Source organism: Zingiber officinale, chromosome 6B (assembly GCF_018446385.1).
Source record: "Zingiber officinale cultivar Zhangliang chromosome 6B, Zo_v1.1, whole genome shotgun sequence".
NCBI classification, from domain to species: domain Eukaryota; kingdom Viridiplantae; phylum Streptophyta; class Magnoliopsida; order Zingiberales; family Zingiberaceae; genus Zingiber; species Zingiber officinale.
Window position 1 is genome coordinate 70643279 of NC_055996.1, and position 26743 is coordinate 70670021.

A 26743-nucleotide genomic window follows, 5' to 3' on the forward strand; every position below is an offset into this window, starting at 1 on the left:
CTATGTTAAAATTAGAGAATAATTATATATTTATGGAATCATAGTCAAATATTAATGCTTGATTGATTTTGTGGAGCTGATGTGATTCACCTGATCTGAGATTACGATCGTGGTTGATCTTAGAGTATTGAATTATTATCTCTAACATGATTCTTCTGATCTGATTATGGTTGTTATTGATCTTGGAACATTGAATTATTATGTTTATGTCTAACAACCCCCTCAAGCGAAACGGGGAGGCACACACTGTGAGTTTGTCTCGGAGAAGAGTAAATCAATGTGACAAGAGGCCCTTTGTGAAGATATCAACAACATAATCTTAGGTAGAAATATAGTGTATCCGAAGTAGCTTGTAAGCAACTCGTTCACGAACAAAGTGGAAGTCAATCTCAATACGTTTGGTTCGTGCGTGAAACACCGAATTAGCAGTTAAGAATGTTGCACCAATATTGTCGTACCAAAGGATCGGTGGGTCCGGTAAAGGAACTCGGAGTTATGTTAAAGTGATTATACCCAACATAGTTCAGCAGTAGCATGAGCAAGGACCCTGTATTCAGACTCAGTACTGGATTGAGCGACAACATGTTGTTTCTTGGAATTCCATGAAATGAGATTGTCACCAAAAAAGATGCAATAGCCTATAGTCGAGCGACGATCATCGGTACAACCGACCTAATCAACATCGGAGGACACTGTTAGACCAAGACATATAGATGGCCGAATCAGAAGGCCATGAAATGAAGTGTGCCGAAGATATCAGAGAATGTGTTTGACCGCCACCCAATGAGAAGAAGTAGGAGACTGTATAAACTGACATGCTTGATTAACCGCAAAGGCAATCTCAGGGCTAGTGACGGTGAGGTACTATAGGGTACCAACAATGCTCTGATATACGTGAGGCTCAGGCAAAGGATCACCATCATGTTGAGAGAGAGGAGCCAGAGGCAATTGGGGTATGTAAGGGCTTGGCATGGTCCATATGAGCCCGAGATAAAAGATCTGCTATATATTTAGATTGACAGAGAAAAAGCTCTTGAGGGGTGTGAGTAGTTTCAATGACGAGGAAATAGTGAAGATGGCCTAGGTTTTTCAGAGGAAACCTCTCACACAGTTAAGCAAGCGTAGCAGAGATATGAGAGGAGAAATTGCTAGTGAATATAATATCATCAACATAAACCAACAAATAGGAAGTTATCTGAGTTGAGTGATAGAGGAATAGTGAGGAGTCAGACCTAGATTCCTTAAAACCCAAGGAGAGGAGAGATTCTCGTAGTGTGACATGTCATTCCCGAGGAGCTTGTTTGAGACCATAGATATCCTTGCAAAGTTTACATACATGAATAGGAAAGTCGGGATGTGTGAAGCCAGGTGGTTGAGACATATAAACCTCCTCATGAAGGGTCCCATGGAGAAATGCATTCCTAACATCAAGTTGATGGATGGGCCAACCTTGAGTGACAACAAGAGCAAGAACTGTACGTAATGTGGTGGGTTTAATGATAGGACTAAAAGTCTCAACATAGTCAATATCAGGCTGTTGGCGAAAACCTTTGGCAACAAGACGAACTTTGTAATGCTCGATGGTGCCATAGATCGACGCTTGAGTTTGAAAATCCACTTGCAACCAACAATATTTTGAGTAGATGTACAGAGAACAAGTGAGTGCCATTTTGAATGAGGGCACTGAATTTAGAAGTCATGGCGTCTAGCTACACAGGATCTTTGTTGGCGATGGTAAAATAGGTTGGTTCACAATACTCCGTAGTGACAATATGTGCAACAACTTTTGATCTAGCACGAGTAACCATAGGATGTAAGGAGCAAGCCGGAGCTTTGAGAGGTCCTCTGGTAGATGCAGCAGAGGGAGGTGTAAGGGATAAAGAGTCAGTAATATCTGAACTGGAGTTAGGTGAAGTAGCCAAAAGATCAGAAGGTGGAGGTGAAGAGTCCTCTAGGGCAATAGAAGACCAAATAGAGACTTCTGAAGGAGGCAATGCAGTCGATACTGATGGCATAGAGTTAGAGGGCATCAAGGATTGTAATGCAACAAAAAGAAATGATGTCTCATCAAAATGAACATGGTGAGATAAAAATTTGGCCTGTAGGTAGATAAAGACACTGATATCCTTTGTGAGTATCACCGTATCCAAGGAATACACACTTGACAGACCGAAAATCCAGTTTATGACGATTGTAAGGCCGAGTCAGAGGATAACTAGCACAATCAAAGGTGAGAAGAAAACCATAGTCAGGAGGTCGATGGAATAAGACCTCAAAAGGTGACTGGCGATGCAACGTATGTTGGAATGTATACTATAAGCCTAGCTTTTGTATCAACATCTGTTTTAAAATATTTTGAAATGAGAATTACTTTGGTCAAATGTTTGCATTTTATATTTATATATATGTCAATGCAATTGTCCATTTAATTTATATTGTAGATAACATGATGTGTGGTGTCACACAGAAGATCATGTTATCGGTTACTTATAAATTATAAATAGTAGCTCACAACCAAGATGGATTGAGATAAACCATTGGAACGGTTGTAGTGTAATTTGATATTAGTCTGTCTTGACTATAAAATTACACTAGTATACTATGTGTGTATTGAGCAGGACCGTTTGAGGTTGTTTGATTTGTACTAACTACATAAAAGAACAAAACTTCTGTTATTATGGATATGCGTCCTCTTAATCCCAATATAATAACAAGCACGTATACTTAGTATTTATTTCTTTAACTTATCAATGAGTGAGATTTATTCGTTACATCAATAAGCCCGATGAGTTGGGAGATAGTACTGTTTATATGGTGTGTTGTTAATTATAAAAGGAATTAATGTCCTAATTATTTTGACTTTGCGCACATCTCATTTTCTTTTACGGTTCATCTTCCATATCTTCCTCCACTTCACTAACTTGAGCGTTGGAGTGGTCGTGCCAGGAACCCCTTGGCTTGCTTACTAACGCTTCTTTTCCCTTCCTACTTCATGAGTTTGTAGGTGTTCATGGTTCGGAGTCTTCTTCTAGTGAACTTTGATGTCAGCTTACTAGTGGTTCAGTTTTCACTGATTTCAGACATGATCGTGTAGCCTTATCAGGTCCTTGAGTTATCTCTGCAGATTGTTGACATGATCGTGTAGCCTTATAAGGTCCTTGAGTTATCTCTGCAGATTGTTGCATTTGCTTCGATAGGGATTGTAGCCGCCATCAAACAGAGTACATTGTTAACCATTGCAAGGACCATAGTAGTCTGGATGGCAGTTTTATTCTTTGTTTCTTCCAAGTGACTTTCTCATTACATCTACAAGAATTTCTACTACCATACCATGTTTATGATCATGCTTTCCGATCAGGGATCTAGCTGCACTCTAAAGTTCGGTTTGTTGATTGGTGAGTTTTCTGTTACATCGTGGTGTTCATGAGAGTTTTGCAGTACTCTCTAAGATGAAAATTTGATGTTTTACTTTACAATTGACGATTGGTTGCTATATTTTGTATAGTGCCCTACTGGGTTTAAGTGTGGCATCAACTACCAGCCTCCCACTGTGGTGCCTGGAGGCGATCAAGCCAAGGTCCAGCGAGCTGTGTGCATGATCAGCAACAACACTGCTGTTGCTGAGGTGTTTTCAAGGAGCGATCACAAATTAACCTCATGTATGCTAAGCGAGCCTTCGTTCACTGGCCGGTACGTCGGTGAAGGAATGGAAGAAGGTGAGTTCTCAGAAGCACGAGAGGACTTGGGGGCTGCCCTTGAAAAGGACTACGAGGAGGTTGGGGCAGAAGGTGCTGACGATGACGAAAACCCAGAAGATTACTAAATACTCATGTATTACCTTCTCTTCCATCAAGTGGGTTTGTGTTGGCTACTTGGGATTGTTTATGACGTTATGCCAGAACCTGTTAGCGTTCTAGTACTCTTTGGTATGCCTCGTTGCCACACTTGTTTTCTTCTCATTGTCTTTCTCTAACAAATTCAAACGTTCTTTGCTTCTCCTCGTGCTTATTATGCCTTGCTGATTTATTAGATGTGCAAAATAAACTTTGATCCCATGTTTGTACTTATTTGGTTATATTAGTTAGTTTATTACTATAAACGTCTCTTGGATTCACCTTGCTGATATTGAAAAAATATCATCCAATATTGATGATGGGGTGTCGAAGTTTACAATACATGTTCGAAAAGAAACAACCAAATAGCTAGTTAATTAGTTTGCTGTAAGTGGTGTGGATGTGGTTCCTGTACACATCAAAACTTCACGTGCTGAAGTTGGCGAGCAACTGGAGGAGCTTGCACCTGAAGCAGCTTGAGAAAATCAGTGTAGCCTATCTCTGGAGTTCTTGTGGCATGCAGCTTGAAAGATCGATAGAATTTATCTCAGCCAAGTTCCCAAGGTCTTAAACAGGCAAGGCTTTTTATTGCAGTCCTTGGTGTTGGTGCAACCTTAGGTCAAGGTTGACCTGGTTGACCAGACTCGAGTTGACTTGACTCGAGTTGTGTTTTGATGTTTGACGAGTTATGTTTGACAATGTTTGACGTGAACAGAAAAGTTGTATCTTGATGTTTTACAAGGATACAAACTTGGGAGATTGTGGGTGCAACCCGTGGTCAAGGTTGACCTGGTTGACCCGAGGTGAGTTGACCTGACTCGGAAAAGTCCAAGCAGGGAGCTTGGCACGGGAAAAGTCCAAGCAGGGAGCTTGGCATGGGAAAAGTCCAAGCAGGGAGTTTGGCATGGTGAAAAGTCCAAGCAAGGAGTTTGGCACGGGAAAAGTCCAAGTATGGAGACTTGGCACGGAGAAGTCCAAGTATGGAAGCTTGGCACATGGGAAGTCGGAGAGGGCTCGGTAGCTCGTTCTCCGAACTGTGGTCAGAGAGGGCTCGGGAGCTCGTTCTCTGGACCGGATGGAAGTCGGAGAGGGCTCGGTAGCTCGTTCTCTGGACCGGATGTGGAAAGTCCTAGTGAGTGAAGCCAGGCAGACGGATAAGTCCTCGTGAGTGAAGCCAGGCAGTGGGAAAGTCCTGGTGAGTGAAGCCAGGCAGTTGGAAATCCTGGTGAGTGAAGCCAGGTGAAAACCCTAGTGAGTGAAGCTAGGTGAAAGTGAAAGTCCTGGTGAGTGAAGCCAGGCAGTTGGAAATCCTGGTGAGTGAAGCCAAGTGAAAACCCTAGTGAGTGAAGCTAGGTGAAAGTGAAAGTCCTGGTGAGTGAAGCCAGGCAGTTGGTGAAAGTCCTGGTGAGTGAAGCCAGGCAATTGGGAAGTCCTGGTGAGTGAAGCCGGGCAAGGAAAAATCCAGATGGATCAAGGCTGATCGGACATCTGGTGTTGAGAAGGTCAAGTAGGTCAAGGGAGTGACCGGATACTTGACACGAAGAGAAAAGTCCAAGTGGGTCAAAGGGATTGACCGGACACTTGGTGGGGAGTCTTAGCAGGTCAAGGGAGTGACCGGATGCTAAGCATGATGTACCAAGAGGTCAAGGTTGACCGGATATTGGTTTGGGCAAAAACCAAGACCTGGATCGGTCTGGAGACCGATCAGAAAGCGATCAGTGTGCCTCTGTGAGCTTCTTGATCGATGCGGGGACCGATCAGTGAGCTTGATCGGTCCGGGACCGATCGAGTCTGCTGCAGAGTTGGGCAACTCTGCTGAAGCTTCTGATCGATGCAGGGGCCGATCAGCGCTGATCGGTCCCCACGGCCGTCAGATCGACCAGACCGATCGGGTGATGCACGATCGGTGCAGCCGATGGCTCCTGGCTAGTCTTCTCTTCTGTTCTTGGCAGTGCGGTCGGGTTGAGTCGAGTTATAAAGGAGATCGAGGACTTCCTCGCCACTTCCTTCTTCTTCCTCCTCGGGCCGAGCATGTTCTTCCGAAAGTTGTGCTCTTGAGCTTTCTTGAGCTCAGAAGCTTCGCGTGAGCTTCCTTGATCGGTTTCTTGTTGTGATTACTGTGAAGTTGGTGCTTCATCTGAGTCGACGACGAGAAGGCAAGCAAGAGTTGTTACATTCATCTTTATATTTGTATCTTGCTGTGCTTCTTGTACTTGTACTCTGATCTTGCTGTTGCAAGAGTTTGTGGTGAGGTTTCTCCACCCAGAAGGAGTTCTTATTAGCCGGTTTTCCGGGGACTCATCCACCGACGGATTGATAGGGTTCGTCCACCTTACGGACACGCCGAGGAGTAGGAGTTTCATCTCCGAACCTCGTTACATCGTCGAGTTCGAGTTTGAGGTTTGATCTTTCCTTTTTGCGTTTCTATTTAGTTATTTCCGCTGCGCTAACCTTGATTTGTAGAAAGAAACGAACGATTTGGGGCGGCTATTCACACCCCCTCTCTAGCCGCGATCATTGATCCTAACACTTGGGTATTGCTGCTCGAGGTTGAATTACTTGTATCCTTCGCTACCTTTTTGCTGCATATATCAAGTGATCCGGCGGTAAGAACAGGGGACCCCCGTTCTGGGGAGTCAACGCCACGTGGAAGTCAAATGGCCAGGTGGCCGACCGGATATGGGTGGGTCTAACGCCCGGCCGGCCGACCGGTGTCTAACTGGCAGAAGGCGCCCTAGCAGGAAGCTGGGCCCCGACGCTCATGGTACAGGATCATAGGGCCGAGCGGATGACACGCTCGGTCGAAAACATAAGGTAGCATACTGCGAACAGTCCCCACATAGCACATTATCGAGGATCTCCCAAGCATACTAAGGCATATGGGGGCATATGGGGGCCCGGATGTGATGTGAGTGCCGGCCGGCCGGACGGGAGGTGAGCGCCGGCCGGCCGGACGCCCCGGCATGGAGTAGGGAGAGAAGGACAAGGAACATCTTCTGACAGCTGTCATGCTCTATGACTAGGCCATACTCCAAATCTGGAGACAAGGTGTTCTACTGTCCCATCGAAGACGTGCCCGGACTGTAGCAGTATGGTGTCAGGTAAGCTTTCTGACAAACACATACCGAGGTATGGGCTGAGGACACGTATTTGCCTCGGTAGGCGTACGTGAGCTCCTTCACCGCTCTATATAAGGAGCCTTATACTTCGCCAGAGGTACGTGTTCTACAATTCTGGGAGCCACTTTCTTGTTGTCGAGCTTTCCCTGACTTGAGCGTCGGAGGGTCGCCGCCGGGAACCCCTTCCTGGCCCGACTTCTGTGCAGGTTCGCCTGAAGTTCGTACAACCCGTCGGAGATCTACATCAGCGACTCGGAGAGCGCCACGTGCCCAGCGTCCGTTGATTCATCTTTCAGGCAGGATCAATTTGGCGCCGTATGTGGGAACACTCCTGCATCCGAACGGAAGCAATGGACGAGGCTGGACGACAGCACACGGTGACGCTTTCCACGGAGGAACTTGACGCTCTGATCGAGTTGAGGGTCGCTAAGCTTGTTGAACAAAAACAGAAGGCACCAGCCGAGCGGCCTGAGCAGCAAGCCACATCAGCATCAGGTGGCCGAGCGGAAGCACCACAGGCCACGGTTCCATTCCATCGAGCTCTCTTCCGCACTCCTCCTGAAGCCGCAGCAACTAATCGCGATAGAGGCTCTTCGTCAGATGAAGTACCAATGCGGGATAATAGAAAAGGTAAAGCCCCCCGAGCGGATGCCTCGCCCGAGCGGGTCAATCGTCAGTTCTCAGAGGCCATCTTGAAGGACCCTTTGCCAAAGCACTATGTGCCCCCGGCGATCGGTGAATACAATGGGACCACCGATCCGGATGATCATTTGGGTAAGTTCGACAATACCGCTACCCTTCACCAATACACAGACGAGGTTAAGTGTCAAGTTTTTCTTACCACTCTCTCGGGATCGGCTCAACGGTGGTTTCGGAGGTTGCCGGACGGATCCATCACAAGTTTCAAAGACTTCCGTACGACCTTCCTCTACCACTTTGCCAGCAGTCGGCGTTATCAGAAGACGAGTGTCAGCTTGTTCGCCATCAAGCAAGAGCCAAGAGAGCCGCTCAGAGCTTATATTCAGCGGTTCAACCAGGTGGCCATGGACATTCCAACAGCCACCTTAGAGACAATGATGAATGCATTTACACAAGGCCTCGTGGACGGGGACTTCTTCCACTCGCTCGTTCGGAAGCCGCCCCGAGACTACGATCATATGCTGCATCGGGCCAACGAATACATCAATGTGGAGGAAGCCCAAGCAGCCCGAAGAAAGGAAACTCCAACCGAGTGGGCTCCTCCGGCCGAGCGGAAGCCGCACAATGCTCATCAGCCACCAAGAGGACCAAGGTCCGAAGCAATCCGCTCCCCCCATGTTAGGTCCCATGTCCAAGAAGTTGCAGCCGAGCGGCCCAAGCCAAAAAAGAAGTGGACCCCCATGTTCTGCTCATTCCACCGGACGGACACGCACAATACCAGAGATTATCGGAGTCTTCCCCTGATCGCCCATCCCGTTCCCCGGAGTGGCAGCCGTCGATCACCATCGTCCGACAGGCGACAGAGAACTCACGGAGCCGATCGGACTATATCTGATCGCCGACAGAGACAGACCCCCGAACGGCAGCATACTCTTAGGCGTGAAGACAATCCTCGGATGTCCAGGGAGCGGCCCAGACCGTCCGCTCGGGAAGAAGAGAATAGAAACAACACTTCCCAAGGTGAAATCAACATTATAGCTGGTGGTCTGACCGGAGGCGACTCGAACCGAGCAAGGAAGGCTAGCGTCAGGCAGCTCCAAATCAATGCAGTCGGCTGCAGTCAGGAAAGGGAGAGCGGACCCGAGATAAGCTTCGGACCCAAAGACTTGGAAGGAGTCGAAGTGCCTCATGACGACGCTCTCCTCATCACAGCGGTAATAGCCAATTACACTATCCACCGAGTTTTTATTGACACAGGGAGCTCGGTCAATATCATATTCAAAAAAGCCTTCGACCAACTGCAAATCGATCGAGCCGAGCTGCTGCCCATGACGACCCACCTCTACGAGTTTACGGGCAACGAAGTTCAGCCGGTCGGACAGATCTGACTGGCTATCTCATTGGGAGAGGAGCCGCTCAGAAGGACGCGGACGACAAACTTCGTGGTGGTCGACTCTCCCTCATCATACAACGTCATTTTGGGGCGACCGTCGCTCAGCGAGTTCCGAGCGGCCGTCTCCACCTTCCACCAGAAGATCAAGTTCCCCGTGGAGGATAAAGTAGGAGAAGTACGGGGAGATCAACTAGCAGCTCGGCGATGCTACGTCGAGATGGTTCGAGCAGAAGCCAATTCCGCTCGGAAGACGCTCCGGATCGAGGTAAACGCTATCACTGAAAAGCCACCATCTTTGATCTATGAAGAAAAAGAGGAAGTGCAGATTCACTCGACCCGATCGGAGGCCATGACCTTCATTGCGTCCGATCTGGAGGCCAACCAGAAAAAGGAAGTGCTCAAATGCCTCCAGAGAAACTGTGATGTCTTCGTCTGGTCGACGCATGAGCTGCCCGGAATTTCACCAAGCATAGCGCAGCAGGAGCTACATGTCCGACCGGACGCTCGCCCGGTGAAGCAGAGAAAAAGGGATTTCAGCGCCGAGCAAAATGCCATCATCCGGGCGGAGGTTGAGAAGCTTCTGGAGGCTGGTCATATACGCGAGGTACAGTTCCCGAGCTGGCTGGCGAACGTAGTATTAGTATCCAAGCCGGGCAACAAGTGGAGAGTGTGCATAGATTTTCGGGATCTCAACAAAGCATGCCCGAAAGACTTTTATCCTCTGCCTCGGATCGATCAACTGGTGGACTCCACCGCGGGCTGCGAGCTGATATGTATGCTCGACGCTTATCAAGGCTATCATCAAGTGCCGCTCGCCCCAGAAGATCAAGAAAAGTCAGCTTCGTTACAGCCGACGGCACCTACTGCTATAATGTAATGCCGTTTGGACTGAAGAACGCGGGAGCCACTTATCAACGCTTGATGAATAAAGTATTCAAAGAGCAGATCGAGCGAAATCTGGAAGTATACATGGACGACATTCTCATCAAATCCGTCCGAGCGGCTGATCTCTTCGAAGACATGGAGGAGACTTTCCGAACACTGCGGAAATACGGAGTTAAGCTGAACCCTCAGAAGTGCATGTTCGGAGCAAAAGGCGGACGTTTCTTGGGTTACATAGTGACCGAGAGGGGTATCGAAGCAAATCCTAGCAAGGTGAAAGCTCTACAAGAGATGCCGCCTCCCAAAAATCTAAGGGAAGTGCAGCGCTTGACCGGTCGGATAATTGCTCTGTCCAGGTTCATCTCTAAAACCGCCGACCGGAGCCTACCTTTCTTCAAAATCTTGCGCAAAGCCGCTAAGTTTCACTGGGACGAAGAATGCGATCGGGCTTTCGAAGACTTGAAGACATATTTGAACTCTCTCCCGGTACTAGCCAAGCCAGCTGCGGGCGAGCCGCTTTGTATCTACTTGTCATCAACCGAGCAAGCAGTCGGCTCGGCACTAGTGAGAGCGAGTGGAGAAGACCCTGTATATTTTCTGAGCCATGTTTTAAAAGATGCTGAATCTCGCTACACCGGGCTCGAGAAGTTGGCTTTCGCTTTGGTCCTCGCCGCTCGGCGCCTCCGTCCTTATTTCTTGGCTCATACAATCATCGTCCGGACGAATAGTCCATTGGGAAGAGTGCTGTTGAGTCCTGAAGCGTCCGGAAGGCTCATCAAATGGACGACAGAGTTGAGCGAATTCGACATTCAATACCAGTCTCGTTCGGCGATAAAAGCGCAGTCCTTGGCCGATTTTGTCACCGAAGTGCAAAGGCCAGAGCCCGAAGCCATGTGGAAGATATTTGTGGATGGATCGTCCACTCGACTCGGGAGCGGTATTGATGTATTATTGTTGTCTCCCCAAGAAGAGAAGATGCATCTATCCGTCCGACTTGATTATAGAGCTACGAATAATGAGGCAGAGTATGAAGCCCTTATAGCCGGTTTACAGGCTGCCCGGCATGTAGGAGCCGGACGGGTGATGTTGCATTCAGACTCTCAGTTGGCCGCTCAACAGCTCACAGGTACCTTTGAGATTAACAATGCTCGTCTCAAACTCTATGTCGAAGCCTTTGAAAAACTCAAGGCCGACTTCAGAGAGGTTATTATCCAAAAGATACCCCGAACAGAGAACCAGGCGGCTGATGAGTTAGCCAAACTTGCAAGCTCAATAACGCCGGTCGCCATCCAGCAGCCAATTGAACAAGTATCTTTGGTGGCGCACGTCGACCGGATGGAGGGCCTCACGTTTCCGAGCGACTGGAGGACACCCATCATGGAGTTTTTGCGCTCAGGCGTCACACCGTCCGATCGGGATGAAGCCCAGCTGTTAAGGAGGAGAGCCGACCGGTTCACACTCATTGGAGATCAATTATACAAGAAGGCCTTCTCTCACCCGCTGTTGAAATGCGTGAGCTCGGAAGACTCAGCATACATCCTCCAGGAAGTACATCAAGGATCATGCGGAGGGCATCCGTGCGGACGATCGTTGGCCAAGAAGATCCTGCTGGCCGGATACTTCTGGCCAACCTTACAAGCAGACGCCGCTCGGACCGTGTCGATGTGCCTTTCTTGCCAAAGGTATCATAACTTCTCACACCGAACGGCAGAAGAAATGAGAGCAGCTACTGTGTCCTGTCCGTTCGACCAATGGGGAATGGACATTGTGGGTCCATTTCCCATGGCGACTGGGCAGCGGAAATTTCTATTGGTAGCGGTCGATTATTTTTCTAAGTGGGTGGAGGCCGAACCGCTAGTCAAGATCACCGAGCAGAAGGTCAAGAAGTTTATCTGGCAGCACATCATCTGCCGGTTCGGCATCCCTCGTCGACTTATTTCCGACAACGGGCGGCAATTCACAGGAAAGTTGCTCGAAGATTGGTGCAGAAGCTATGGCATCGAGCAGCACTTCACGTCCGTCGCATACCCCCAAAGCAATGGTCAAGCCGAAGTGGCCAATCGGGAAATTCTACGTATTCTGCGCGCTCGGCTCGACCATTTGGGAGGAAGTTGGGTGGATGAAGTGTCGGGCGTCCTATGGGCCATCCGAACGACTCCAAAGGAAGGAACGGGCGTCACGCCTTTCCATCTGGTATACGGCGGCGAAGCGGTGATTCCTGTCGAAGTCGGTGTCGAGTCCGTCCGGATCCAGAATTATGATGAGGGCAACGCCGAGCGGAGGAACATGGAGCTGGATTTGGTTGATGAGAAGAGAGCCAAGGCGTCCGTCCGGCTAATGGCGTACCGTCAACGAATGAAGCAAAACTACAATCGGCGTGTAATCCCCAGATCATTTCAGGTCGGCGATCTTGTCTGGAATAAAGTAAAGCCGGCCGGCGACGTTGGCAAGCTGGAAGCTCCTTGGGCGGGCCCCTTCAAAATCATCGAAAAGCTTCGTTCAGGTGCTTATTATTTGGAGGATGCAGACGGGCGACAGCTGGATCGACCATGGAGCGCCAATCATCTCCAGCCGTACCGAGCGGGATGAGAGGTGCGCTAATGTAATTTCGTATGTACTTTGGTCGCCTATGTATTTATAAGGCAGGAAGCAAAAAACGATTAAGGATGGCCCATTGTTTCGCTGAACGACAGGGTTAAAGTTAGCCTTGAAGACCGTCGAGCTCCGACGTTAAAAATCGAGAGACGAGCCGACGTCTGTAAACCCTCCGAGCGGAAGACCGTCGAGCTCCGACGTTAAAAATCGAGAGACGAGCCGGCGTCTGTAAACCCTGCGAGCGGAAGACCGTCGAGCTCCGACGTTAAAATCGAGGCAGGCGTCTATAAACCCTCCGGCGGAAGACCGTCGAGCTCAGGAAATGTCGCAGCCGAGCATCTATAAACCCTCCGGGCGGAAGACCGTCGAGCTCAGACGTTAAAATCGAGACGAGCCGGCGTCTATAAACTCGCCGGGCGGAAGACCGTCGAGCTCCGGCGTTAAAAATGAGAGGCAGGCGTCTATAAACCCTCCGCGGAAGACCGTCGAGCTCGGCGTTAAAATCGAGGGAGCCGGCGTCTATAAATCCTCCGGCGGAAGGCGCGAGCTCCGGCGTTAAAAATCGAGAGACGAACCGGCGTCTATAAACCCTCCGAGCGGAAGACCGTCGAGCTCCGACGTTAAAAATCGAGAGACGAGCTGACGTCTATAAACCCGCCAAGCGGAAGACCGTCGAGCTCCGACGTTAAAAATCGAGAGATGAGCCGGCGTCTATAAACTCTCCAAGCGGAAGACCGTCGAGCTCCGACGTTAAATATCGAGAAACGAGCCGGCGTTTATAAATATTCCGAGCGGAAGAAGGCAATACAAAAGGACTGCAAGTGTCCGAGAAACTCACCGTCAATATCGTTCGACCGACTCTACGTTCCGCTCGGCTCAGAGCTCAAAGGCACTTATCGGCTTCTAGTGAGCGACCTCTGCTATCAAAGCGGAATATTACATATTTAGTCGAGCGGAAGGGTCACGCCAAATACTTCGTAGAAATCCCTTTCGGATGCTAGAGATCTGATAATAGGCCATCGGACAACACACATTACCTAGCAAAAGGACAAAGTACGCGAAAGGAAAATATTGCATTAAACTTAAAACTTTAGGCCGAGCGGCCTAAGTACAAAAAAAAAAGATCATTTTTTGGCCTAGCGGCCTAACTACATATAAAGACGTCTACTCAATGTAATTATAAAGGTCTTTGGGGATGTTGTCCAGGAGCGCCACTTGATCGCCGGCCAGAATAGTAGTGGACTCCGGAAGAAGACCCTTAGACTTCAGATACGTGGTGGTGGCGGTCATAGCCAAGTCGAAGGCTGTGTACATCCGCTCGCAGATTTTCTCCGAGAATTCAGGCGAGCGGATGTAGCTCTGTCTTAAGGCAGCGACCCGACTCGGCTCGGCCTCTTGATATTCTTTGAGGGTCGCTTGGGAGGCAGTAAGGGAATCCTTCAGATTTTGAAGTTTGTCCGCGTCGGCCGAGCGGCCCGCCTTCTCTCTATCAAGCTGCTCCATCAGCTCCTTTACCTTCAGCTCCAGGCCCCGAGCCTCCACGTTCTTCTTCTCCAAGTCGGAAATGGCCGTGTTCTTTCGAGTGGTGGCCAAAGTTATTTTCGTGTCGAGCGACTTGACTTGTCGCTCGGACTCGGCCAAGGCATGGGCCTGATCGGCCGTCTTTTTCTGCTCGGCCGCCAACAGATCTTGAGCTTTCTTCAGCTCCTTTTGCAGCTCAGAATATGAGGGGCCTTGAGGGCCGGACGGACCGACTGTAGCCTTCAGTTGTCTTAGTTCTTCATCTACTAAAGTCAGGCGGTTGGAGACAGCAATCTCCTCCACCCATCTCTGATAGGAGAGAAGTTGTTATTGGCTGATCGGAAGGAATGCATACAAAACTCGGAGAAAATAAACTTACCCCCGTGGCCTGCTGCATATGACTATTGGCCAAATTTCGGAGGGGGATGAGTGCGACGCGTGCCCGAGCGTCGGCCCACATCTCAGCTAGTGGGCCCTTCAGAGTGATGGTATGCTCGGGCGCTGTCGGTTGGTCGGCCTCTGGCAGCAGCTCTTTAGTGGGAAGGTGAAGAGTGACTCGTATTGTGCGGCCATGACCTGGGGTCGTCCGATCAGCATCCGGTAGAGGATCAGAGGTCGGCGCCGAAAACTGAGAATGGATGGTTGAACGCTTGACTGGTTGAGAGGGCGGAAGAGTGCTGACTGGAACAGCCTCAATAGGGGCCACCGGGTCGTCCCATTCTGAAGGAGTCCGATCGGACGAAATGGCTTCGACCTCCGGAGCTTTTCCTCGAGCACTTGCAGTGGCTCGGGCGGAGGGTTGAACAGCAGACGTGGCCGAACGGACGGGAGTCTCCACTCGGCGCCTCTTGGGGAGAGGCTGCTCTTCTTCCAGAGCTAAGTCGTCAGCCTGAGCGGAAGGCTCTTGGTTGATGGTTGCTCCAACCGCTGGCTCGGGGAGAGAAGCCTGAGCGGTCGACTCCCCGGCATGTGTCCCGCTCTCTTCTTCATGCGAGCCGACCGGCTGGATACCGAGAGCCTCCATCTCCTTGGCGGCCGCGACTTCGAGCACCGCCGCCTTTCTCTTCAGAATGCCGGACATTACCGACTTCATGACGATGTCCGCTATAAAGGAAAGGAGAAAAATCAGTTAGCAATCAAAGAAAACGCGCAAGTAAAATTCTTACCGAAGCCGCTCGGAAGAGGAGTCCGTATGGGACTCAGACCAAATATGTACATCACTCCTTCGTGAAGAAGCTTATTGATGTCGAGCCTCAGACCGGCTAGCATATTTGCAGCATGGAGGTAGTCCGGTCGGATTTTGAACTTCTTCAGCTCAGGAGTAGGGGGTAGGTCGACCTGCCACTTGGTCCGGAAGTTGGCCTGATCGGGCATACGAATATAGAAAAAATACTCCTTCCAATGTTTATTGGAAGAAGGCAGTTTGTTAAAGAAGACTAGGCTGGGCCGAGCTTGGAACATGAAGGTGCCCGGCTCGGACTGTCCGGTCGGAGGGGGATGTTGTGGATTTTGAACAAAACGACAACCCCACAGAGAAGGCGAAAAGTGTTGGGTACTAGACTGCCGAGCGGAACACCAAAAAAGTTACAAACATCTATAATGAAAGGATGTACAGGGAAACGCAGACCGGCAGTAAACTGGTCGGGGAAGACACAGAAAGCTCCGCGCGGCGGCCTATGTGGCCGAGCGGAGGGACCGGCTAAAAGAAGTTCAAAGTCAGCGGGGATTTCAAAATTATCTGTCAGAACATCAAAGTCACGCTGGTCGAATCGTGACTGCATGGTAGTGTACCATGGGCCGAGAGACTGGTCTTCAGGATGAGAAGAACTAGCCATGGTCTGAGCGGGAGAAATCAAAAAGGCAAAAAGGCAGAAGAAAGACGACAACAAGCGAAAAAAGTACCCTGGAAGCGAAAACTGGGGAAAGAAAGGCAAAGAAAGCACTGGAAAGGAGAAAGAAAAGAGGAGAATCTTACAAGAAAAAGGAGGATCGAAGGAAGAGCACCTGAGATCGACGGAAGCAAGAGAACACGATCGCCGGAGCTCTAGAACGCGAGGGCTAACCGGGAGCACGCGAAAGAAGGAGTAAGGCGACGGAGGAGAAAACGAAGATTTTATAGGGCGGAGGCCGGGCGGCCTCCACCGTTGGATCCAGGTCACGGGAATCAAAGTGTGCATCGCACCGTCCATTTCGAGCCGCTTTGATCCCATCAAAGCACCACGCCGCCGCCGCCGTACGATGACGACAGTGCGCCACGTGGCATTCAGTCATTCGAAGCATTTAATGAGCGCATGCTCAGCCTTAATGTTGAAGATTAGCACAGATTACGAGGAAGTTCAAGGAATGTGGCTGTTGACTAACCTTAAGGCCATCCCTGTGGTAGGCCGAGCGGAGGATAATACCACGAAGGCGCCGCCCGGCTAGATTCGCAGTCCAGTCAGTCGGACTGATCGCCTCCTTCGACTAGACTTGAAGGGGAGGCAAGTGATCCGGCGGTAAGAACAGGGGACCCCCGTTCTGGGGAGTCAACGCCACATGGAAGTCAAATGGCCAGGTGGCCGACCGGATATGGGTGGGTCTAACGCCCGGCCGGCCGACCGGTGTCTAACTGGCAGAAGGCGCCCTAGCAGGAAGTTGGGCCCCGACGCTCATGGTACAAGATCATAGGGCCGAGCGGATGACACGCTCGGTCGAAAACATAAGGTAGCATACTGCGAACAGTCCCCACATAGCACATTATCGAGGATCTCCCAAGCATACTAGGGCATTTGGGGGCATATGGGGGGCCGGATGTGATGTGAGTGACGGCCGGTCGGACGGGAGGTGAGTGCCAGCCGGCCGGACGCCCCGGCATGGAGTAGGGAGAGAAGGACAAGGAACATCTTCTGACAGCTGTCATGCTCTATGACTAGGTCATACTCCAAATCTGGCGACAAGGTGTTCTGCTGTCCCATCGAAGACGTGCCCGGACTGTAGCAGTATGGTGTCAGGTAAGCTTTCTGACAAACACATACCGAAGAATGGGCTGAGGACACGTATTTGCCTCGGTAGGTGTGCGTGAGCTCCTTCACCGCTCTATATAAGGAGCCTATACTTCGCCGGAGGTACGTGTTCTACAATTCTGGGAGCCACTTTCTTGCTGTCGAGCTTTGCCTGACTTGAGCGTCGGAGGGTCGCCGCCGGGAACCCCTTCCTGTCCCGACTTCTGTGCAGGTTCGCCTGAAGTTCGTACGACCCGTCGGAGATCTACATCAGCGACTCAGAGAGCGCCACGTGCCCAGCGTCCGTTGATTCATCTTTCGGACAGGATTATCAAGTAAATATATATGTCACTAATCTTCCTTCAGGATCAAGACATTATCAAACACTCAATTCGCACAGAAATTAAATAAATAATTAGTTGAATATATCCAGCATACCGTTTTCAGTTTGTTAGTAGCCTTCGCGAAGCTTGCGCTTTGAGATTTCCAGCTTAGATCGAAGCAATGCATCCTGATTAAGACATTTGATCGAATTGTTATAACAAATATAATTATATATAAATTAAGCTAGAAACAACTTATAACAGCTGATGAACTTACATCTAGAGGTATGTTTGGTAGTAATCTGGGAGGCTCAGGTTAAGCAACAGCAATCTCAGGTTTATTCTCTGTACTGGATGTTCTCTGAAATCTGCCTTGTGGATGTCCTGTGGATGGAGTAATTAGAGGAGTCTCTGCAGGTTGATCCTCTGTGAATGCCCGAAGGAACTCCTGATTGCTAGGTACTGGAGGGTTCGATGTTCTCCGTGGCTCCGATGGCTTCGTTGGATCATAGAGTTGTCTTCTAAGAAGAATCTTGCCATTTTCTGAAACAGACACCTTCCAGGTTTCTCGGCTCATCGTATCTGCTTTTTCTTAATCGACGGCGACATCTGCAGGTTTATGTTCTTCGGATGGAGACGGAGTCAACGACGGTAATAAAGTTCCAACGCTTTTGACGACGTTGACACGGCCAGAGTCCTCCTCCCTCTCCTCGATCGCTTTGACATCGGTCACTTTGACGGCGTTGCCACGACCATCATCCTTCTTATCCTCGATCGCTTTGACGGCGTTGCCACGGTCGTCATCCTCCTCGATCGCTTTGACATCGATCGGTTCGACCGAATTTCCGCGGCCATCGTCGGCCTTCTCGACGCGGTGAGGCGCGGAGAATAGCATCTGTGCAATCTCATCCCGCCGGCCCTTGAACTCGTCTGGGTGATCGGAGGCAGCGACGCGTATGGATCGACGGATGACGTCGAAGATATCCGAGTCGCCGAACTCCCGGAAGAAGCACTACAAAAAATAAGGCATTTTGGGACGAATTTTACAAAAAAATTCGTTGCAAAATTTTTTGGGACGAAATCAGGGACGAAAATTTTTTCGTCCCAAAATGTTTGATGCCAACTTTTGGAACGAATTATGATTTGTTGCAAATTCAGCAACGAATTTGGGGACAAAATTGGCAACGAATAAAATTTTCGTCCCCAAATTTGTCGCAAAAAAGGAACGAATAATTTTTTTGTTGCAAACTTAGCAACGAATTTGGGGATGAATTCAGTTCGGAGGAAATAATTTTTTGTTGCCAAATTTGTCCCTATTTTTGCAACAAAATTGGGGACGAATTCAGTGACAAATTATTTTTTGTTCCTAAGTTTGTCCCTAATATTGCAACGAATTTGGGGACGAATTCGGTGACAAATGTTTTTTGTTGCCAAATTTGTCCCTAATTTTGCAACGAATAATAAATTTGTTGCAAAATTTTCGATACAATTACGATAGAGTGGGAACAAATCGTTTTCGTCGCGAAATTCGTCCCTAATACTAAATTTTTTTTCCAGATTAAATTTCTTTTTGCAATTCAATCCATAGATACATAAACACCAAATTCAAATAACATTTATATACATTCAACACATCTTAATTTCACATACAAGAGTAATAATTGAACTCGATCAACTCATAATTCAACAAATATAAAGATCTCAACAAATTTTACAAGATCTATCTTGTTCAAGCTTCTAGAAAATATTATAAAGTTCAACAATCAAATGTTATATAAGTCCATCATCCATCCAAGGAGGTAAATAAACTAAAAATACATCAAGTCATCTTCGTCTGCCCAAAAGCTTTGCACCCTTTCAAATCTCCTTTGCCTACATAACAACAAACAAATAAACCAGATCATGTGTAACAAGAAAGATTATAAATATAATACGAAATGCCCATGTAACAAGAAAGATTGGAAACAAGACATAACTGTGAAATTCCTTAAACATTCAAATAAATGTCCTATTTACCAACGATATGAACCATCCATGTCATAAAATTATAAGAAGTATCTTGAAGCTAAGTAAAAACATCGTAAATATGATACAACCTAATATAAATGGCACATCAAATTGTTATAATAATACCTATTTCACCATATCAATCAATAGCTACAAATATTCTATGTCCATGTGATCACATGGAGAGCATGAAAGATATTCTTAAAATTTCCTAACATATGAAAATAGCTCAAATGAAGAAAACACAAACTAATTAAACTTAATTTTTTTGTGATACAAGTGTTTTAGTAATCATGGTTACTTGGTTGTTAGGTAAACTCTAATCATAATTTGCAATTTGAACTAATAAAGCAGTAGTAATAAATTTCAATAAATTAAAAGCAATTAGAAAATAAATAAATAAATAAATAAAATTAAAAGTTTAACATGTTACTTAATACTTACTTTTTTTCTCGGACCTTTAGTTCGCCTCACCAACCCTGTTAAAAACAAATTGACAATATTAATTAAAATAAAAATTAGAAAAGTTAACAAGCCATTGATTAATGTGTAAAACAGTAAACATGAGACAAATAATCATCATACATAATTATGGGAAATTTCTTTAAATAAGCTAACAAAACTTACCCATCGTCAAAAATTAAAGTCATCATTATGATTATCATCCTCCTCCTCCTCCTCCTCCTCCTCCTCCTCTTCCTCATTCTGCATTATACTTGAATTCTTGTTATACATCCAACTTCGCTCATTCTGCATTTTACCTGAATTCAGCTATTTAGTTAAACATTATTAACAGAAATAAATCTTATCATTGAAGACAAAACAACAAAGAAAAGCTTATCAAAAAGAAGAAATACAATTAATCAACTATAAAATAATTATTTAAAGCTAACTTTATATACAGATCATTAAATGCATATTAATGAACTTAGAAATACCGAAAAGATGTGAACAAATACAGTTGTCTTCAACTACACTGAGATCATGCCAAATTGAAACCTGCACAAGCAACATTATCAATTATTATAGTATTATTCTAACAATTTTAATAGAGTTGAAGCAATTGTAATTAAATTGAAATAATAATATTTTAATGGAACAAAATTTGGAAAAAAACAAAATTACTCTCTATATTAGAGCAATTGTGGATCAGAATTGACATTTTTTAGATGAAAAATAAAATATTTTGATAAGGATATTTTTGAGATAAAAAATAGAATAGGGTCGCTTCTGTTTTTTTCTTTAAAAGAAAATCTTTTTAACAATAATAATAATAATGAGCACCCTTTGAATTTTGTATCAAAGAAAAAAAAACATGTCAACTCTATTGTAATTTGTCCCTCCATTAATTAATTCCAATCTAAAAACTATCCTACAAGTATTTGTAATGATAAAGAGGATCAGTACACAGAAAATCAAAGGTAAATTTATACCTATGGTATACTGGAGCTCCCCATACATTTAGGATTCGAAACCCTAGTATCAAAATTTTGCCCTAGTGTAGTTGAGATTTTATTACTTCCACACCCCTAAACTGTACATCTATATACAAGAAGAACTACAAATCTTTATCCAAAAACAGCCCTAAACCCTATTTCACAGATCATTGGTCATTGACATCTAAGTGATCAAGAGTTGCAGTGCTTTTCTTTGTTAACAAACAAGAATGAAGCCCTAAATTTCACAGATCAGTACTCCACCATTCCAAATCTTGCGACATCAGTGCTAGCAGCGGCGACTCGCGGCCAACTGCCGCCAGCCACGGCCAGCCGCGGCCACGCGCGGCCACGCGTGGCCAGGCGACCCCACGCGCGGCCACGCGCGGCCAGCCGCAGCCACGCGCGGCAAGGCGACCCCACGCGCGGCGCGCGGCCACGCGCGGCCAGGCGAGGCCACGCGCGGCCAGGCGAGGCCAGCCGCGGCCTCGCGAGAAGAAGTGGGCAGATGTGGGAGAAAGGAGAGGGAAGAGGGGAGAAGGGAGAAGGGAGAGGGTTACCTGTGCCGCAGCCGATCGGGAAGGAATCAGCCGCCGCAAGAGTTGCAGTGAAGGGATGAGTGAAGGGGCAGATGGGTGGGAGGAGATTTAGGGTTAACTTATAAATTAAAAAATTTCTTTCCATTGCTTATTTTTTGGGACGAATCTTTGATTCGTCCCAGATTTTGGGACGAATCTAGGAATTCGTCCCCAAATCTGGGACGAATTCCAGAATTCGACCCTAAATCTGGGACGAATTCCAAAATTCGTCCCAGAATATAAAAAATTTTAAAAAAAATAAAAAAATGATTTGGAAACACTAAATATGAACTTAGAGATATCGGATTTCCGTGAAATAAGTTTCTATGGATTTCTAATTTTCTCGTGATCTTAAAAATATCTTCATCCATAATTTTAACATACTATATTAAATGCGGCAAATTTTTTTTATTATGAATTAGGTCAAATTCGGGTTAAAAAATCACCATACTAAATATATGAGGTTAAAATTATGGATGAGGATATTTTTAAGATAATGAGAAAATTAGGAACCCATAGAAACTTGTTTCATGAAATTCCGATATCGTTAGGTCCATATTTAGGCCTTCCAAATAAATTTTATTTTATTTTTTATTTTTTTAAATTTGGGACGAATTCCTGGATTTGTCCCAAATTTTGGGACGAATCCAGGATTCGTCCCAAATTTAAGAAAAATAAAAATTAAAAGAAAAATCATTCGGAAGGCCTAAATATGGACCTAACGATCTCGGAATTTCATGAAACAAGTTTCTTTGGGTTCCTAATTTTCTTATGATCTTAAAAATACCCTCATCCGGAATTTTAATCTCATATATTTAGTGTGGTGATTTTTTAACCCGAATTTGACCTAATTCAGGTAAAAAAACATGAAACACAATATATTATTTTAAAATTAAGGAAGAGGATATATTTCTGAATAAGGGAAAATAAAAAACTTATAGACTCTTGTTTCATAAAATTCTGACATTTGTAGAATTATATTTTTAGTTTTAAACACATATTCAAACATGCGTTAAACGCTAACATACTTAATTAATACTAAACTATCTATGTTTCACTAAATATGGACCTAACGATCTCGGAATTTCATGAAATAAGTTTCTATAGGTTCCTAATTTTCTTATAATCTTAAAAGTATATTCATCCATAATTTTAACATATTATATTGAGTGCGGTGAATTTTTTATTACAAATTAGGTCATATTCATGTTAAAAAATCACCACACTTAATTTATTAGGTTAAAATTCAGATTTAGGATATTTTTATGATCATGAGAAAATTAGGAATCCATAGAAACTTGTTTCATGAAATTCCGAGATCATTAGGTACATATTTAGGCCTTCAGAATGATTTTTCTATTATTTTTTATTTTTTTTAAATCTGGGACGAATCCTGGATTCGTCCCAAAAATCTGGGACGAATCCAGAAATTTGTCCCAGATTTTGGGACGAATTTCTGGATTCGTCCCAGATTTTGGGACGAATCCAGGATTCGTCCCAAATTTAAGAAAAATAAAATATAAAAGAAAATTTATTTGGAAGGCCTAAATATGGACCTAACGATCTCGAAATTTCATGAAATAAGTTTCTATGGATTTCTAATTTTCTCGTGATCTTAAAAATATCTTTATCCATAATTTTAACATAATATATTAAATGCGGTGAATTTTTTATTATGAATTTGGTCAAATTCGGGTTAAAAAATCACCATACTAAATATATGAGGTTAAAATTTTGGATGAGGATATTTTTAAGATCATGAGAAAATTAGGAACCCATAGAAACTTGTTTCGTTAAGTCCATATATAGGCCCTCCAAATAAATTTTCTTTTATTTTTTATTTTTTTAAATTTGGGACGAATTCCAGATTCGTCCCAAAATCTGGGACGAATCCAGAAATTCGTCCCAAATTTTGGGACGAATTCCTGGATTCGTCCCAAATTTAAGAAAAATAAAAATTAAAAGAAAAATCATTCGGAAGGCCTAAATATGGACCTAACGATCTCGGAATTTCATGAAACAAGTTTCTTTGGGTTTCTAATTTTCTTATGATCTTAAAAATACCCTCATCCGTAATTTTAATCTCATATATTTAGTGTGGTGATTTTTTAACCCGAATTTGACCTAATTCAGTTAAAAAACACGAAACACAATATATAATTTTAAAATTAAGGAAGAGGATATATTTATGAATAAGGGAAAATAAGAAAATTATAGACTCTTGTTTCATGAAATTCTGACATTTGTAGATCTATATTTTTAGTTTTAAACACATATTCAAACATGCGTTACACGCTAACATACTTAATTAATAATAAACTATCTATGTTTCACTAAATATAGACCTAACGATCTCGGAATTTCATGAAATAAGTTTCTATAGGTTCCTAATTTTCTTATAATCTTAAAAATATATTCATCCATAATTTTAACATATTATATTGAGTGCGGTGAATTTTTTATTACAAATTAGGTCATATTCATGTTAAAAAATCACCACACTTAATTTATTAGGTTAAAATTCAGATTTAGGATATTTTTATGATCATGAGAAAATTAGGAATCCATAGAAACTTATTTCATGAAATTCCGAGATCATTAGGTACATATTTAGGCCTTCAGAATGATTTTTCTATTATTTTTTATTTTTTTTTAAATCTGGGACGAATCCAGGATTCGTCCCAGATTTTGGGACGAATCCAGGATTCGTCCCAGATTTTGGGACGAATCCAGGATTCGTCCCAAATTTAAGAAAAATAAAATATAAAAGAAAATTTATTTGGAAGGCCTAAATATGGACCTAACGATCTCGGAATTTCATGAAACAAGTTTCTATGGATTTCTAATTTTCTCGTGATCTTAAAAATATCTTTATCCATAATTTTAACATAATATATTAAATGCGGTGAATTTTTTATTATGAATTTGGTCAAATTCGGGTTAAAAAATCACCATACTAAATATATGAGGTTAAAATTTTGGATGAGGATATTTTTAAGATCATGAGAAAATTAGGAACCCATAGAAACTTGTTTCATGAAATCCGAAATCTCTAGGTCCATATATATTTCATAATAAATTTTATTTTTATTTTTAAATTTGGGACGAATTCAGATTCGTCCCAAAATTCATCGCAAATAGTTTAGTCCAAAATCTGAGACAATTCTGGATTCGTCCCAAATTTAAGAAAAATAAAAATTAAAAGAAAAATCATTCGGAAGGCCTAAATATGGACCTAACGATCTCGGAATTTCATGAAACAATTTTCTTTGGGTTCCTAATTTTCTTATGATTTTAAAAATACCCTCATCCGGAATTTTAATCTCATATATTTAGTGTGGTGATTTTTTAACCCGAATTTGACCTAATTCAGGTAAAAAAACACGAAACACAATATATAATTTTAAAATTAAGGAAGAGGATATATTTATGAATAAGGGAAAATAAGAAAATTATAGACTCTTATTTCATGAAATTCTGACATTTGTAGATCTATATTTTTAGTTTTAAACACATATTCAAACATGCGTTACACGCTAACATACTTAATTAATAATAAACTATCTATGTTTCACTAAATATGGACCTAACGATCTCGGAATTTCATGAAATAAGTTTCTATAGGTTCCTAATTTTCTTATAATCTTAAAAATATATTCATCCATAATTTTAACATATTATATTGAGTGCGGTGAATTTTTTATTACAAATTAGGTCATATTCATGTTAAAAAATCACCACACTTAATTTATTAGGTTAAAATTCAGATTTAAGATATTTTTATGATCATGAGAAAATTAGGAATCCATAGAAACTTGTTTCATGAAATTCCGAGATCATTAGGTACATATTTAGGCATTCAGAATGTTTTTTCTATTATTTTTTATTTTTTTTAAATCTGGGACGAATCCTGGATTCGTCCCAGATTTTGGGACGAATCCAGGATTCGTCCCAAATTTAAGAAAAATAAAATATAAAAGAAAATTTATTTGGAAGGCCTAAATATGAACCTAACGATCTCGGAATTTCATGAAACAAGTTTCTATGGATTTCTAATTTTCTCGTGATCTTAAAAATATCTTTATCCATAATTTTAACATAATATATTAAATGCGGTGAATTTTTTATTATGAATTTGGTCAAATTCGGGTTAAAAAATCACCATACTAAATATATGAGGTTAAAATTTTGGATGAGGATATTTTTAAGATCATGAGAAAATTAGGAACCCATAGAAACTTGTTTCATGAAATTCCGAGATCGTTAGGTCCATATATAGGCCTTCCAAATAAATTTTCTTTTATTTTTTATTTTTTTAAATTTGGGACGAATTCCAGATTCGTCCCAAAATCTGGGACGAATCCAGAAATTCGTCCCAAATTTTGGGACGAATTCCTGGATTCGTCCCAAATTTAAGAAAAATAAAAATTAAAAGAAAAATCATTCGGAAGGCCTATATATGGACCTAACGATCTCGGAATTTCATGGAACAAGTTTCTTTGGGTTCCTAATTTTCTCATGATCTTAAAAATACCCTCATCCGTACTTTTAATCTCATATATTTAGCGTGGTGATTTTTTAACTCGAATTTGACCTAATTCAGGTAAAAAAACACGAAACACAATATATTATTTTAAAATTAAGGAAGAGGATATATTTATGAATAAGGGAAAATAAGAAACTTATAGACTCTTGTTTCATGAAATTCTGACATTTGTAGATCTATATTTTTAGTTTTAAACACATATTCAAGCATGTGTTAAACGCTAACATACTTAATTAATACTAAACTATCTATGTTTCACTAAATATGAACCTAACGATCTCGGAATTTCATGAAATAAGTTTCTATAGGTTCCTAATTTTCTTATAATCTTAAAAATATCTTCATCCATAATTTTAACATATTATATTGAGTGCGGTGAATTTTTTATTACAAATTAGGTCATATTCATGTTAAAAAATCACCACACTTAATTTATTAGATTAAATTTCAAATTTAGGATATTTTATGATCATGAGAAAATTAGGAATCCATAGAAACTTGTTTCATGAAATTTCGAGATCATTATGTCCATATTTATGCCTTCCGAATGATTTTTCTATTATTTTTTAATTTTTTTAAATCTGGGACGAATCCTGGATTCGTCCCAAAATCTGGGACGAATCCAAGATTCGTCCCAGATTTTGACCCATTTTTTTCATTTTTTTCTGAAATATATTTCGATTCTGGAACGTACCCTGGATTCGTCCCAGAATCTGGGACGAATTCTAGATTCGTCCAGAATTTGGGACGAATCCTGGATTTGTCCCAGAATCTGGGATGAATTTTGCAACGAAAATAATGTTCGTTGGGAATTTGCGACGAAAATATTTTGTTGCAGATTTCGTTTCTAATTTGGATCAAATTTTGTGTTTGTCGTCAAAATTGTTGCG

General features: G+C 43.7%; 1 long non-coding RNA gene and 1 pseudogene across 1 annotated transcript; one reads left to right on the forward strand and one right to left on the reverse strand.

Annotated features, from left to right (window-relative positions):
- Positions 1–26743, forward strand: part of LOC121991103 — a 33987-nt pseudogene that overhangs the window by 2473 nt on the left and 4771 nt on the right.
- LOC121992629 lies at positions 18945–21445 on the reverse strand. Its single transcript, XR_006114967.1, has 5 exons — positions 21290–21445; positions 20232–20292; positions 19921–20054; positions 19738–19772; positions 18945–19158 (listed from the first exon to the last, which is right to left on the reverse strand). It is a non-coding gene; the product is annotated as an uncharacterized LOC121992629 (long non-coding RNA).